This window comes from Capra hircus, chromosome 3 (genome assembly GCF_001704415.2).
Source record: "Capra hircus breed San Clemente chromosome 3, ASM170441v1, whole genome shotgun sequence".
NCBI classification, from domain to species: Eukaryota; Metazoa; Chordata; class Mammalia; order Artiodactyla; family Bovidae; genus Capra; species Capra hircus.
In genome coordinates this window covers 68,290,829-68,303,013 of record NC_030810.1, presented here as the reverse complement: position 1 = coordinate 68,303,013, position 12,185 = coordinate 68,290,829, and the positions used below count along the sequence as shown (strand labels likewise).

The 12,185-nt window shown below is 37.2% G+C and overlaps 1 protein-coding gene and 1 pseudogene across 14 annotated transcripts in view; one reads left to right on the top strand and one right to left on the bottom strand.

Annotated features, from left to right (window-relative positions):
- ZNF644 (zinc finger protein 644) overlaps positions 1-12,185 on the top strand; it is a 95,252-nt gene that overhangs the window by 40,269 nt on the left and 42,798 nt on the right. The window lies entirely within an intron of this gene.
- On the bottom strand, positions 1,612-4,709 carry LOC108635575 (annotated as a pseudogene).

Below are 12,185 nucleotides of genomic sequence, written 5' to 3'. Positions count from 1 at the left end.
ATTTGCTGAGAAGTATTTTTAAAGATTTTGTCTTATCATTATATTTGGTAATTTATATAAACATTTTACTTTGTTAAATAAAACTTTAAAAAATCTAAAGCATTTTGCATTAGTTTTCTTAATTGAGGTTTGAAATTGGGCTAGTTGGGTTGGCTATCATAGTCACCTGGGGGGTTATTATGCCTGAAGTTTTATTGCCTTCTAGCAAGTCCAAAGGAAGGAGAGGTTCTCCCCCACTGGGATCAATTTGTTGCTTTCTCTTTCTGCAGCTTCTGCCATTAAGCTTGAACACAGGGTTGGGTCAATACCCCATCTCATGCTGTTCCTCAGTCTTCTTACCTGTAAGGATTTTTCTTAGACATAGATTCTTATTGAATGTAGAACCTTGACTGTTTCTTTTATTTCACCCTGAATGTGAAGTATGTTTAGTTTTGTTATTGATAAAAGTTTACTCTTGAGATTGCTTGATGTATGGGTCTCTAGAGGTTTTAGACCAGCTTTTCTTCTCAGAGGCTGATAGATATCCCTCAGGTTCAGACTCTTCCTTTTCATTTTGTACTTCAGTATTTAACACAGTCAGATAGTGCTAAGCTTTTTCATTTTGCATAATTCTTGAATCCAGAGATTTAAAGTTCTTTATGAATGTCTTATATTAGCTTTATTTCTGTAACTAACCTTTCTGTGCTTCCTTTCTTTAGTAGCACTGTAGATGTACTTGCCAGTGTTGTACTGTGAAAAAGAAAACTTTTTAGTTAATAAAATTGTTTCTCATTCTAAATAAGATTGCACAATATACATCAGACCTTTTCCAGATAAATTGCTAAGTAACATTTAGTATTTTCAGAGCTTTATTTTGTATCTAAAAACCACATTTGCTTATATGTGTGAGCAGATAGTACAGAAATGCTTAAAAGAAGGAGTTAAACTCTCCTCTCACTCAGCACCATACTCCCCATAAATGGCTGGTATGTATTCTGCATTGTTTTCTGACTATTTACCGATACCTCTTGGACATTTTTTCATATATGTGTTACATAAGCTATTTTATTGAGGGTCTTACTAATCACTTTAAGGAATTTGGATTATCAGACTCCTATTCAAGGAGTTTTAAGTATGAGGTATGAGGAAGGGCTGTGGTCAGATCTGGGTTTTTGAAATGTGAAGAATTAAAATAGAGAACAAATTAGTGAGAAACTAGATTGGAATCACAATGACTAGTTTGTAGGGGGAGGCTGCTCTCCTGTTAGCGTGGTGGTAATGGAATAGATGTAATTCATTTTGAGAGAGATTTAGATGAGAAAATAAGTCAACTTTGGTGTTCAGTTGTAATGAAATTTTGGTGCTAGGAGAGTAAGGAAAGAGTTGAGGATATTATCTTATGTTTCTTGCCTGGTAGTAGTACAATATTCACAGATAGGAACTGTGGAGACAAAGCAGGTTTATAGAGAATAAGAGTGAAATTTTAGCTATATTGAGCTTGAAGAGCACTAAGTAGCTCAAGACATGTGAGTGGAAATGTCATGTAGCAGTTAGTTACAAGTGGCCTGTAACTTAAAGAGATCTGAGAGTCATCAGCATTAAATTTTCATATCTCACAAATTAACTTTTTATTTTGATATCTCTTTGTAAGATAGCTCTGCAAAGCATCTTTGTATGTGAAATAATTCAGTTGACCTAAAATTTTTTGAAAATGACTTGCTCTGTATAAATTTATGAGCTGGTATTTTTATTAGAGATTCTGGTCTGTGCTTATTCTTAATTAAACAAGATTTAATATCATTAATGAACAATTAATCATACTGTTGATTGCAGTAGTCTTACCAAAGATACTTGAACAGCCTAAGGATATATTAAACATGTTGAATCTTGAGTTTCCATTAATAGTGTCTAATACATAAATGTGAATTCTGATATTTGATAATGTAAGTATTTTCCTGCCTGTGTAACAGTTTAGGTTAAAATGGTCATGAAGTCTTTAGGTTAATTGTGATTCAGCAAATTGTTAAGAAAAAAGGTATATGTCACAGTAGAACTTTGCCTACTTCATTCACCATTGTATACTCACCATCTGGAGCAGCTCTTAGCACAGAGGAACTCAATAAATGTTTGCTGAATAATCAACTAGTGTTTCTATGTAAAATTCTTAGTCCAGACGTTAAGGAAGACTCCCTTTAACATATCTCATAGGGTAGATCTAACAGTGATGAACTTTCTCAGCTTTTAATCTTGAACTGTCTTACGTCCTCTTTCAATTTTGAAGTATAATTTTTCTAGGGATAGCATTCTTGATTGACAAGTATTTTCTTTCAGCACTTCGTAAATATCATGTCATTGCTTTCTGGCCTCCATAGTTTCTGATGAGGAATTACCTTCTAATTTTAATACAGACCTCTTGTATATGACCGCTGCCCCTCCATGCTGCTTTTATTATTCATTCCTTGTCTTTGGATTTTGACAGTATTATATTACTATGACTTTCTCTTGATCTCTGTATTTATCCTGTTTGGATTTTGTTGAGTTTCTTGTTTGATTAAATTCATTGCTTCTCAGGTTTTGTATGTTTATGGCCATTAATTTTTGAAATATTCTTTTTGCTTCTTGTCTCATCTACTTCTGTCTCTCATTATAAATGTGTTGATACACTTGGTAATGTCCATGGGTCTCTTAACCACAGTTCATTTCTCTTTATTCTTTTTTCTACTTCTCAGACTGCATAATTTCAGTTGACCTACTTTCACATTCACTGTATTGTTCTTCTGCTTGCTCAAATCTACTTGTGAAAGCCCACTAGTGAATTTTTCAATTTAATTATTGTTCAGCCCTAGAATTTTGGTTTATAGTTATTTTATTTTTTTTGCTGCAAAGAGCTTTACTGTTTCCATTTGGTCCAAGGCTTGAGAGGGCTCCAGGGTGTTAAAATGTTGCCTACTGGCTGCAGAGAGGGCCTTCAAGCAGCCCTGATATGAGGGAAGCTCCTCAGAGGCCACTGGGCTGTAGAGGCTTCTAGTCATGCTTGAGGGTGAGCCTTTCGAAGAGATAGTCACCCAACCCAGCCTGGGGACCAGCCAGCCTGCAGAGGTTGGTCAAGGGGTCACCCATCTTCTTGATGAGTTTCACCTCCTCTTCTAGGAAGTGGTTCTCCAGGAAGTCACAGATGTGGGGGTTTGCACGGGCAGAACCCAGGCCACACAGATACAAAAGGGCCTAGTTCAGGTTCTTTTCTATGAGAAGGGCAGCTTCCATAGCGTCCTGAGTTTTACCCCACTTATTTTGAGATGGCTTCTGCAAGTCGAGAAAGAGGGTGCAACTGCCATGCTGGTTTTACCTTTTCAAGAGATGCTCCATGCACTCCCGCTTCTCCTTGGCCAATTTGTGAAAAATGTGGCCCACACCCTTCAGAGCCATATCTTCTCAGTCGAAATAGAAGCCCAGAGAGAAGTAATTGTAGGAGGCTCACAGATGCATGTTGACCAGGCAGTTGAAGGCAGACTCCACCTCAGTGAAATAATTCTGATGAATCTGGGAACTCATGGTTGATGGGTAATGAGTTAAGCTCAAAAAGTGGTGGCTGGTCATGGTGATCACAGACAGCTTCTGAAGGTTACACATGGAAAAACAGTTAGAGGGTGGTCAGAGGCTGGAGCACAGGAGCATCCCTGGGTCTCTCTGTCCAAGTACTGTTGAAATGAGACAGATCCACAGGACTGCCGAGTGCACTTCCTGTTTAGTTCCTTTTTATAAGTATTTATTTAATTTATTTCCCTTTATTGACATTCTCTATATTGACACACTGTTCTCCTGGTTTCCTTTAGTTCTTTCACCATGATTTCTTTGATCTTTTTGAGCATGTTTACAACTGCCAATTTAAAAACTTTGTCCAATAAGTTCCTTCATAAACAATTTCTATGGATTTTTTTCGCTCTGAATGGGACATGCTTTCTTGTTTCTTTAACATGCCTTGTAATTTTTTTCTTGAAAGTTGGACTTTTAAAATAACATAATGTTGTAGCTCTAGAAATCAGGTTCCTTTCTCTCATGGCTTCTTGCTGTGATTTAATTTGGTTTATATCATTTCTCTAAAATTTTCAACTGTATTTTTGTCATGTGTCTCTAAAGTCACTGTTCCTTTAGTTTGCGGTCACCTGCTGGTCCAACAAAAATTTCCTTAAAATGCCTGGAACCAAGAAAAGGGAAAAAAATAAAATAGAGAAACAAAATGTAAGAAGATAAAACTTTTTCCAGTCATTGCAGATTGACTTTATATTTAGATACTTCTCCAGTTCTTAGCCAGGTTACTTATAACTCTGATTAGCCTTCACTTCCTGTTCCCATTGAGCTTGAAAACTAGCTAGAGGTGGAAGCTTAGGGTTTTTCAGGTCTTTTCTGAACTAGCATTCTGCTGTAGGCATTGGCATGAGTTTCTGGATTCCAGTTTTATCCACAGACTTTTCACAGCTCTCTTCACCAATGTATTTCTTTTCAGCTTTTCCTCCCAATCTTTCTAACATCCTCTGATTTGCTGCTTTTCTGTTTTGAGGCATTTTTGAGTTAGATGAAACAAAGATAGACATTTCTTCAGTCTTTTATCCAGCCCTTAGACTGGCCAAAGCAAATTATACATCCTCTTTTGGAACAATGTCTGCTCTATTCTCTGGAGAACCAGGTCCTCAGAACAATAATGCTGAGTAATGTCTTTTCGACTTTTGCTGTGCAAGAGGTTGGAGCTAAGCTAAGTTTAAATGTCACAAAGCTCTCCTACCATTTTTTTAAAGTCATTTTTATTCTAAATTTTAAATTTATAATTTATTTTAATTTTAAATTAAAATCCTAATTTAAAAATCAATTGATCAGTTGAACTGACTCACAAGAAATAAATATCATGAGTTTGAGGAGCCATTATTTTATCTTTGTCATCCTAAAGATAGATATTTGGGAGCATTTTTTTTTTTTTTTATGTAATAGAATTCTGGATATGTCTCTGAGCTAGAAGAGGATGTACTGCAAGTTCATAGAGCTAACTTACAGTATCAGATATGCTCCATCTGTGCTTGTGAGCTCAGTTGTGTCCGACTCTGCGACCCCATGGACTGTAACCCACCAGGCTCCTCTGTCCATGGGATTTTCCAGGCAAGAATACTGGAGTGGTTTGCCATTTCGTTCTCCATCTCCTACCATTTTAAAATTGGTTTTTCTTGATTCAGCACTCACTTTATTGCTTCAATCCATTTACTGTTTTCCAGAGTTTGGAAAAAATTTTTTCTGACAGTTTAGGTTTTTTATTTTATTTTATTTTTCCTTCTGATCTTTCTTTGAAAGGACAGGCCCTTGAACTTCTTACAGAAGTTGAATTTCCTTACTGTATTCATCAGAATTCTCCAGAGAAACAGAACCAGTAGAGAGAGAGAGAGAGAGAGAATGTGTGTGTGTATATGGAAAGAGATTTATTTCAAGAAATTAGCTCATTTGAAAATGAGGCTGGAAGTCCAAAGTCTAAAAGGTAGGCTAGCAGACTGGACACCTAGGGAAGCGCTAATATTACGATTCAAATCTGAAGACTTTCAGGCTAAAGACTCAGGAAAGAGCAGATGTTGGAGCTCAAGTCTAAAGGCCATGTGCTGTAGAATTCCCTAGTGCTCAAGGGAAGTCAGTTTTTCATTCTATCCAGGCCTTGACCTGATTAGATGCTGCTGCTGCTGCCAAGTCGCTTCAGTCGTGTCCGACTCTGTGCGACCCCATAGATGGCAGCCCACCAGGCTCCCCCATCAGACCCACTCATATTATGAAAGATAATCTGTTCAGAGTATAGCAATTTAAATATGAATTTCATATATAAAACGTTCACTGAAATTTCCTGAATGATGTTTGAGCACATATTTGGACACTATGGCCAAGCCAAGTTGACATAGAATTAGCCATCACTCCATTTTAACTAACATCCTGCAATTGATTTGTGTGTGTTTTATCTTGTATTCTGTGACCTCACTATTCTCACTTCTTAGATACACAAGTGTTTTTTGTCTACTTCTTGGAATTTTTTGTGTAGGCATTGAGGTGTTATGTGCCAATGTATATGCTTTTTTTCCTTTTCTTGCCTTTTTGCAGTGGTTAGAACTCCAGTAGATATGTAGAATTAGAGTGGTGAGATTGGACATTCTTGGTTTAGAAGATTTTAGAAGGAAAGCCTTTAGGCTTTGTACCATTAAGTATATGTTAGCTGTAGGTGTTCTTTGATGCTCTTTTTCAAATTGAAGTAGTTTCCCTTTATTCCACATGCTGAAAATTCTTACCATGAATGAGTGTCAGGTTTTCAGTTGATATGCTCATGTTATTTAAAATAAATTTCCAATTTGGAAGTCTCCAGTGTTATTTAAACTAATTTTCCAGTTTGGAAGTCTCCAGTGAAATCTTCTTGGCCTAGAGGTTTCTTTTTGGGGAATTTTACAATTTAAATGCAATGCCCTTAATAGCTGTTGGGCTATTTAAAATTAATTTCATATTGAATGAGTTATGATATGTTGGTTTTTCAAGATATTGGACTTATTTCATCAAATTGTTAAAGTTAGTTTTGTAAAGTTCTTCTTCAGTTCAGTCATTCAGTCGTGGTTGACTCTTTGTGACCCCATGAACTGCAGCACTCCAGGCCTCCCTGTCCGTCACCAACTCCCGGAGTCCACCCAAACCCATGTCCATTGAGTTGGTGATGCCATCCAACCATCTCATCCTCTGTCGTCGCCTTTTCCTCCTGCCCCCAATCCCTCCCAGCATCAGAGTCTTTTCCAATGAGTCAGCTCTTCGCATGATGTGGCCAAAGTATTGCAGTTTTAGCTTCAACATCAGTCCTTTCAATGAACACCCAGGACTGATCTCCTTTCGGATGGACTGGATGGATCTCCTTGCAGTCCAAGGGACTCTCAAGAGTCTTCTCCATCACCACAGTTCAAAAGCACCAATTCTTCTGTGCTCAGCCCTCTTTATAGTCCAATTCTCACATCCATACATGACAACTGGAAAAACCATAGCCTTGACTAGACGGACCTTTGTTGACAAAGTAATGTCTCTGCTTTTTAATATGCTGGTACGCCCTTATTAATTGCTATAGTGTCTGTAGGGTATATGGTGTTATCTCCTGTTTCATTATTAAATTGATCATTTTTGTCTTTTAAAAATCTTTATCATTCTTGCTGGAAGTTTGTTAATTTTATTGATTTTTTTCATATAACTAGCTTTTTGTTTCAGTGATTTTTCTATTTTCAGTTTTATTTATTTCTGCTGTTATATTTATTATTTCCTTCTTTCTGCTTGCTTTGGATTTATATTTCTGTCCTTTTTCTTTTAAAATTTAGCAGTTCATGGTATAAATTTAAATATCTCTGTCAGCATTGCTTTAGCTGCATCTCATATTTTGGCAAGTTCTATTTTCCTTAAGTTCTCTTTTTAAGTTTTTTTTTTTTTTTGAGAATTTTTGAGCCATGGATTATTTAGAAGTATTTTGTTTAGTTTTCAGTTATTTGGGATTTTCCCTTTTATTTTTCTGGAACTAGTTTCTAGTTTGATTACCAGTCTTTAAAGTTTGTTCAGGTTTATTTTATTGCTGAAGATATTGTCTATTTTCATAAATGTTTCATAGCCAATTGGATAAAATATGTATTTCTCTGTTGCTTGGTAGTGTTTTAAGTATGTCAGTTAGATCCTACTGGTTGATTGTGTTCAGAGTTTTTTTATTCTTGCTGATTTTCTTTTTAGTGGTTGTATCAGTTGTGGGCGAAGAGTGTTAAAGTCTCTACAACCATTATGGATTGTCTCTTTCCTGTCTATCAGTTTTTGTTTAGTGTATTTCAAGGTTCTGTTGTTTGGTATATACACATTTAGGATCATTGTCTTCCTGGTGGGTTGATCATTTTATTATTATTTAGTGTTTTCTTGATCACTGGTAATTTTCTTTGTTCTGATAATATTTTACCAGCTATTAATGTTTGCATGGCATATCTTTTTCCATTCTTTTATTTTCAGCCTACTTATGTCATTGAATTTCAAATGAGTTTCTTGTAAGCTGCATATAGTAGGGTTGTGGTTCTTTTAATCTGTCATCTTCTTTCTTTCGACTGATATATTTCGATTATTTACATGTGAAGTAATTTTTGATATGTTTTCTCAGGTTGTTCTTTCTTTTCTTGCCTTATGGTTTACATAAGTACAGTTTTTTAGGGATTCCTTTTTGTTTTCCTGTGCGCAGTACATTTTTGATGTCTCTCTGTGCGTCCTAATCTTTCTTCATAAAGACACCACCAGAGTAAATTAGGAGTCACCCTTGTTACCTCTTTTAAACTTACCTCTTTAAAGGTCTTGTCTCCAAATACGGCTAAATTCTGAGATATTGGGGCTTAAGGCTTCAGTATATGATGGAGGAAGGTGGGGTGGAGATATAATTTAGTCTATAACAGTAAGTTCCAAATGTTCTGTTTTATAACTGAATTAAAGAGTTAAGTGAAATTACTTGGATTTTTTAAACGAATTTTTAACCATTCTTCTAGAGTGTAATAACAAGATGTAAGGCATCAAGTCAGGTATGTACCTTGCAGTTATCTCTGGTAGATAGGTATGCATCTGTGTCATCTGAGAGGTATATTAAAGGACTTAGAACAAAGTACTTTAATCTGCGAGAGAGTGGTAGTCTTTTATATCATTTATGACATAAATTTGTTTTAAAAATGCATTTTGACCTATTACCATTTATGATATTGTCATAAGGAAACAGTAAATATTTGTACTATATGCCAGATTTATACAATTCAATCCAGAGATAGTTACTATTTAGGCATTACTTTGCTGACTAAGATCCGTCTAGTCAAGGCTATGGTTTTTCCTTTGGTCATGTATGGATGTGAGAGTTGGTCTGTGAAGAAGGCTGAGCGCCAAAGAATTGATGCTTTTGAACTGTGGTGATGGAGAAGACTCTTGAGAGTCCCTTGGACTGCAAGGAGATCCAACCAGTCCATCCTAAAGGAGATCAGCCCTGGGATTTCTTTGGAAGGAATGATGCTAAAGCTGAAACTCCAGTACTTTGGCCACCTCATGCGAAGAGTGGACTCATTGGAAAAGACTCTGATGCTGGGAGGGATTGGGGGCAGGAGAAGAAGGGGACGACAGAGGATGAGATGGCTGGATGGCATCACAGACTCGATGGACGTGAGTCTGGGTGAACTCCGGGAGCTGGTGATGGACAGGGAGGCCTGGCGTGCTGCGATTCATGGGGTTACAAAGAGTCAGACACGACTGAGCAACTGAACTGAACTGAGGCCCTGAAAGCTAATGATAGGGCAGTATATGTTGTGGAGACTTATATTATTCATGTTTAGTTGAAATGGTAGAATTGTTAGTAGAAATATTCAGTAAGAGTTTTATCTTTTGTGTACACAATGATGGCCAGGGAGAGTCTACCTAGAAACATGCAATATGACTAGAGAAGACAATTGAAGTTAATAAAAAGAAAATTTGCTTTAATTTCCAAAATTGATTGCTGAAACTTTATCGTTCACTTACAGTTAGCTTGCTTTGTCTGTATCCCTTTATCAGTATTCACGCACCTTCTCGTTTAAAAACACAGCATATATAACAGAAGACGTTCTCTTGCCTCAGTTCAGTGGGGGCTATACCATAATCAATAGAATATTTGAAAGACATTAGTGCTCTGAAAGGATCAGTTCTTCAAAAGCATATGATAAAGGAACTTGACATAGAGTGTTTGAGGAAAACTTCCTAGAGTAAGTAATATTTAGAGCTTTGATCTGAAAGAAGATTATGAGCTAAGGTTAATTAAATTTATGTAGTTGGTGAGGGAGAGCAGAGAATTCAGGACCAAAGAAACTGCATCTGCAGAGGTCCTGTGATGAGATGGGAGATATTGGGAAATTTGAGAGGGCCAGTGTGGTTGAATCCTGAAGAACTGTTAGGAGGAGAGTGTGTGACAGAACTGGAAACAGGCAGGACCCAGTGTAGCCATTTTAGCTGATTTGGGACTATGTCCTGGTAGAGGGGAAAATGTCATGTTCCACAGAAGAGTAATAAGCTTGAAAAGATCATTTTGCCTTTATGTGTAAAGAATTAGTTGGAAATGAACCAACAAGTCCAATTAGAAGGCACAGATGCATTAATTTTGTAAAATTCTGCTTATGGTAGACCACAAAGTAGTCACTTCAAGGACTGTTTTAGGTGCCAGGGAACATTAGCCTCTACCCTCAGTGGGGAAGAGGAAACAGATAGGCAAATAACTGTATAATTTTTCAGGTATTTGTAAGTATGGTGATGTACGTATGAAGAAGTATAAAGTGAAAGTCACTCAGTCATGGCCGACTGTGTGACCCCATAGACAATACCTGGAATTCTCCAGGCCAGAACGCTAGAGAGGGTAGCCTTTCCCTTTTCCAGGGGATCTTCCCAACCCAGGGATCAAACCCAGGTCTCCCACATTGCAGCCGGATTCTTTACGAGACACAGGGAAGCCCAAGAATACTGAAACGGGCAGCCCAGGAATCAAACTGGGGTCTCCTGCATTTCAGGCAGATTCTTTACCAACTGATCTATCAGGAAAGCCCTAAGTATTGTGAAGAAAAGTGAAATTAGATAAGGGGATAAAGAGAGACTAAGAGTGCTGTATTATTAAGAATGATCTAAGAAGAACTGAGAAGGAGATGACTGGAACTGAAGAAATGGATTTACACATAGATTTGGAGGAAGAACTTCAGGCAGAGAATATTAAGTGCTAAGTGCAAAGTATGTTGGGCCTGGTCAGGGAATAATAAAAAGGCCAGTGTAGGTGAGGTACAGTGAGAAAATGAAGTGTTTGGGAGATGTGGTCTAGGACTAAGTGCATTATTATTGGGTTGGACAAAAACTACGTAAACACATCACTTTGATATTTTAAACATTAACTTTATACTAAAATTTAGTTATTTCTTTTGCTAGTAATAGTTCATGAAATTAAAATAGTATTATTAAAATTCTGGACTTAATTCCAGTGTGTGGGGAAGGGATTTCCCCATACCACCGAGCATTTCTGCAGACACCAGTTATTGTTCTACAATTCAATTCAGTCCTGACGCTATCTACCCAGAGATAGCATCAGATTCTACAGTAAGAGTTTAGTCCTACAGGACTACTCTCCCTCTGCCCAGTACACACACACACACACTTCAGAGGCCAGCTGCAAGCCCAGGTTGTCATCTCCGCTGCAGACTGTTTGGTTACAGGTTGGAGGTTATCCCGATTCTGTCCTTGGACTTCAGTGCTAGTTGCAAGTCCAGGTTTTACCTGTTCTCCTGGCCAACTGGCTCTAAATCAGAGCTTCTCAGGAGTCCCTCTTTCGGTTTCAGTTAATTTGTTATAGAGTGGCTCACAGAATTTAGGAAATCTATTTACTGTCTAGATTACTAGATTATTATAAAAGAATACAAGTCAGATGGAAAAGATACATAGAGGAAGGTATGTGGGAAAGGGGCACAGAGCTTCCATGCTTTAGCTGCTCTGCTCTTAGCACCTCCATGTGTGCAACAGCCTGGAAGCTCTCTTTACCTCATCCTTTTGGGTATTTACGGAATCTGCATCACATAGGCATGATTGATTAAATCATTCACTGTTATTTTGGATCCATCTTTCAGCCCCGACTCCCTTACCTGGAGGCGAGGGAGTTTGTACTTAAAGTCCAGAGTCACAGGGTAGCAGATTATGAAACCTTCAGGTCTTTTACTGGGTGTGTTTTTGTTAGTTTCTAGAGCAATATAAGTCTCTTAAGAAAATATGGAATTAAAAAACAGGCAACATACACCTGAAACTAACACAACATTGTAAATCAACTCTACTCCAATAAAAATTTTTAAGAAGCAACAACAAGGGAAGTCTGCAGCCCTGTATTCACAGTTCCTTACTTTCTGTGAAAAATACAAGTTTGAAAGTGTAAGACCAATGCAGTAATACATACAACTTTTTTCTTAAAAGATTGACCTGTTTTGTTTTTAAACTTTTATACTAAGGTATTTCACAGTCTTATTTACTTTATTAAGATTGATTTTTCCATACCAGTATTATATTCCAGTATAACATTTTCTATTGCTTCACAGTGGTGTTTGGAAAAAAGAATTGGCTACCACTTGGTGGCACTACTTGGCTTAAAATTGAATCAGATTGTGTGC